This window comes from Nycticebus coucang, chromosome 18 (assembly GCF_027406575.1).
Source record: "Nycticebus coucang isolate mNycCou1 chromosome 18, mNycCou1.pri, whole genome shotgun sequence".
Classification (NCBI taxonomy): domain Eukaryota; kingdom Metazoa; phylum Chordata; class Mammalia; order Primates; family Lorisidae; genus Nycticebus; species Nycticebus coucang.
In genome coordinates, this window is record NC_069797.1 from 22069453 (window position 1) to 22074464 (window position 5012).

The following is a 5012-nucleotide window of genomic DNA, read 5'->3' on the forward strand; positions in this document are numbered from 1 at the left end:
TGTACATATACCACAATTTGTTAATCCATTCGTGGATCAATGGGCACTTGGGCTTTTTCCATGACTTAGCAATTATAAATTGGGCTTCAATAAACATTCTGGTACAAATATCTTTGTTATAATGTGATTTTTGGTCTTCTGGGTATATACCTAGTAGAGGAATTATAGGATTGAATGGCAGGTCTATTTTTAGATCTCTAAGTGTTCTCCAAACATCTTTCCAAAAGGAATGTATTAATTTGCATTCCCACCAGCAGTGGAGAAGTGTTCCTTTTTCTCCACATCCACGTCAACATCTCCGGTCTTGGGATTTTGTGATATGGGCTAATCTTACTGGAGTTAGATGATATCTCAAAGTAGTTTTGATTTGCATTTCTCTGATGATTAAGGATGATGAGCATTTTTTCATATGTCTGTAGGACATGCACCTGTCTTCTTCAGAGAAGTTTCTCTTCAAGTCCCTTGCCCAGCCTGAGATGGTATCACTTGTTCTTTTCTTGCTTATACGTTTGAGTTCTCTGTGGATTCTGGTTATTAAACCTTTGTTGGAGACATAACCTGCAAACATCTTCTCCCATTCTGAGGGCTGTCTACTTGCTTTACTTACTGTGTTCTTGACTGTGCAGAAGCTTTTTAGTTTGATCAAGTCCCAGTAGTGTATTTTTGAAGCTGCTTCAATTGCCTGGGGCGGGGGGGGTCCTCCTCATAAAATATTTGCCCAGACTGATTTCTTTAAGAGTTTTCCCTGCACTCTCTTTTAGTATTTTTATAGTTTCATGTCTTAAGTTTAAATCTTTAATCCAGTGAGAGTCTATCTTAGTTAATGGTGAAAGGTGTGGGTCCACTTTCAGTCTTCTACAGGTCACCAGCCAGTTCACCCAGCACCATTTGTTAAATAGGGAATCTTTTCCCCACTGAATGTTTTTAATTGGCTTGTCAAAGGTCAAATAATGGTAAGTAGCTGGGTTCATCTCTTGGTTCTCTATTCTGTTCCAGACATCTACTTCTCTGTTTTTGTGCCAGTACCATGCTGTTTTGATCACTATTGATTTATAGTATAGTCTGAGGTCCAGTAGCGTGATTCCTCCTGCTTTGTTTTTATTTCTGAGTAATGTCTTGGCTATTCGAGGTTTTTTCTGATTCCATATAAAATGAAGTATTATTTTTTCAAGATCTTTAAAGTATGACGGTGGAGCTTTAATAGAGATTGCATTAAAATTGTGTATTGCTTTGGGTAGTATGGACATTTTGATAATGTTGATTCTTCCCAGCCATGAGCATGGTATGTTTTTTCCATTTGTTAACATTTTCAGCTATTTCTTTTCTTAGAGTTTTATAGTTCTCTTTATAGAGATATTTTACGTCCTTTGTTAGATAAACTCCCAAATATTTCATCTTCTTTGGCACTACTGTGAATGGAATAGAGTCTTTAACTGTTTTTTCACCTTGACCACTGTTGGTATATATAAAGGCTACCGATTTATGAATGTTGATTTTGTAACCTGAGATGCTGCTGTATTCCTTGATCACTTCTAAGAGTTTTGTAGTAGAATCCCTGGTGTTTTCCAGATATACAATCATATCATCTACGAAGAGCAAAAGTTTGATCTCTTCTGACCCTATACGGATACCCTTGATCACCTTTTCTTCCCTAATTGCGATGGCTAAAACTTCCATTACAATGTTAAAGAACAGTGGAGACAATGGGCAACCTCGTCTGGTTCCTGATCTGAGTGGAAATGATTTCAATTTAACTCCATTCAATATGATATTGGCTGTGGGTTTGCTGTAGATGGCCTCTATCAGTTTAAGAAATGTCCCTTCTATACCAATTTTCTTAAGTGTTCTGATCATGAAGGAATGCTGGATATTATCAAAAGCTTTTTCTGCATTGAGGGAATCATATGGTCTTTGTTTTTTAACTTGTTTATGTGCTGAATTATATTTATAGATTTACGTATATTGAACCAGTTTTGAGACCCTGGGATAAAACTTACTTGATCATGATGTATAATTTGTTTGATGTGTTGCTGGATTCTGTTTGTTAGGATCTTGTTGAATATTTTTGCATCTATATTCATTAGTGATATTGGTCTATCATTTTCATTTCTTGTTGGATCTTTTCCTGGTTTGGGGATCAGAGTGATGTTTGTTTCATAGAACGTGTTGGGTAGTCTTCCTTCTTTTTCTATATTTTGGAACAGGTTGAGTAATATAGGTACTGGTTCCTCTTTAAAGTTTTGGTAGAATTGTGACGTGAAGCCATCTGGTCCTGGACTTTTCTTTTTAGGGAGATTTTGTGTGGTTGATGCTATTTCAGAACTTGATATAGACCTGTTCAACATTTCCACTTGACTCTGGCTAAGTCTCGGAAGGTCGAGTGCTTCCAAGTATTGGTCTATTTCCTTCAGATTTTCATACTTCTGAGAATAAAGTTTCTTGTAATATTCATTAAGGATTTTTTTAATTTCTGAGGAGTCTGTTGTTATTTCATCTTTGTCATTTCTGATTGATGAAATTAGAGATTTTACTCTTTTTTTCCTGCTTAGCTTAGCCAAGGGTTTATCTATTTTATTGACCTTTTCAAAAACCAACTTTTTGATTTATTGATCTTTTGTATAATCCTTTTATTTTCAATTTCATTCAATTGTGCTCTAATTTTGGTTATTTCTTTTCTTCTACTGGGTTTGGGGTTGGAATGTTCTTCCTTTTCCAGTTGCTTGAGATGACCCATTAAGTTGTTAACTTCCTCTCTTTCCATTCTCTTGAGGAAGGCTTGCAGTGCTATAAATTTCTCTCTTAGAACTGCCTTTGTGGTGTCCCAGAGGTTCTGATAGTTCATGTCTTCATTGTCATTTTGTTCCAAAAATTTGACAATTTCCTTCTTAATCTCATCTATGACCCAGCTATCATTCAGCATAAGGTTATTTAACTTCCATGTTTTTGTATGAGTATGAGTACCCTTAACAAATATGAAGTGACCATTCTTTTTTTTTTATTGTTGGGGATTCATTGAGGGTACAATAAGCCAGGTTATACTGATTGCATTTGTTAGGTAAAGTCCCTTTTGCAATCATGTCTTGCCCCCAAAAGGTGTGGCACACACCAAGGCCCCAATCCCCTTCCTCCTTTCCTCTCTCTGCTTTCCCCTTCCCCCACCCCCACTGTGACCTTAATTGTCATTAATTGCCCTCATATCAAAATTGAGTACATAGGATTCAAGCTTCTCCATTCTTGTGATGCTTTACTAAGAATAATGCCTTCCACTTCCAACCAGGTTAATACGAAGGATGTAAAGTCTCCATTTTTTTAAACGGCTGAATAGTATTCCATGTGTACATATACCACAGCTTGTTAATCCATTCCTGGGTTGGTGGGCATTTAGGCTGTTTCCATATTCTGGCGATTGTAAATTGAGCTGCAATAAACAGTCTAGTACAAGTGTCCTTATGATAAAAGGATTTTTTTCCTTCTGGGTAGATGCCCCGTAATGGAATTGCAGGATCAAATGGGAGGTCTAGCTTTAGTGCTTTGAGGTTTATCCATACCTCCTTCCAAAAGTGTTGTACTAGTTTTTAGTCCCACCAGCAGTGTAAAAGTGTTCCCTTCTCTCCACATCCACGCCAGCATCTGCAGTTTTGAGATTTTGTGATGTGGGTAATTCTCACTGGGGTTAGATGGTATCTCAGAGTGGTTTTGATTTGCATTTCTCTAATATATAGGGATGATGAACATTTTTTCATATGTTTGTTAGCCATTCGTGTATCTTCTTTAGAGAAGGTCTATTCATGTCTCTTGCCCATTGATATATGAGATTGTTGGCTTTTTTTATGTGGATTAATTTGAGTTCTCTATAGATCCTAGTTATCAGGCTTTTGTCTGATTCAAAATATGCAAATATCCTTTCCGATTGTGTAGGTTGTCTCTTTGCTTTGGTTGTTGTCTCCTTAGCTGTACAGAAGCTTTTCAATTTAATGAAGTCCCATTTGTTTATTTTTGTTGTTGTTGCAATTGCCATGGCAGTCTTCTTCATAAAGTCTTTCCCCAGGCCAATATCTTCCAGTGTTTTTCCTATGCTTTCTTTGAGGATTTTTATTGTTTCATGCCTTAAATTTAAGTCCTTTATCCATCTTGAATCAATTTTTGTGAGTGGAGAAAGGTGTGGGTCCAGTTTATCAAAGATTAGGTGGTTTTAAGATGTTAGTTTCATTTCCTGGTTTTCTATTCAATTCCAAGTGTCTATGTCTCTATCTTTGTGCCAGTACCATGCTGTCTTGTTTCTTTAATCTCAGTGCTTGTAATTGGTCTGTTCAGGAGTTCTATTTCTTCCTGGCTAAGTCTAGGGAGAGGATGTGATTCCAAATATTGATCCATTTCCTTCACATTGTCAAATTTCTGGGCATAGAGTTTCTGGTAGTATTCAGAGATGATCTCTTGTATCTCTGTGGGATCAGTTGTTATTTCCCCTTTATCATTTCTGATTGAGGTTACTAGAGATTTTACTTTTCTATTTCTAGTTAGTTTGGCCAATGGTTTCTCTATTTTATTTATTTTTTCAAAAACCAGCTCTTTGTTTCATAAATTTTCTGGATGATTCTTTTGTTTTCAATTTCATTGATCTCTGATTTGATTTTGGAGATTTATTTTCTTCTACTTCTACTGGGTTCCATAAGGTGGCTTGTGAGTTTGTTGATGCGCTCTCTTTCTGTTTTTCAAATGTAGGCATCTAAAGCGATAAATTTTTCTCTCAAAACTGCTTTTGCAGTGTCCCACAGGTTTTGGTTGCTTGTGTCTTCATTGTTGTTATTCTCAAGGAAGTTAATGATTTCCTGTTTTATTTCTTCCTGCACCCATCTGTTATTCAACAGAAGGTTGTTTAATTTCCATGCCTTTGTGTGGGCTTGAACATTTTTGTTGGAGTTGAGTTCCACCTTTAGTGCCTTATGGTCTGAGAAGATACAAGGTAAAATTTCAGTTCTTTTGATTCTGTTGATATTTGTTTTGTGTCCCAG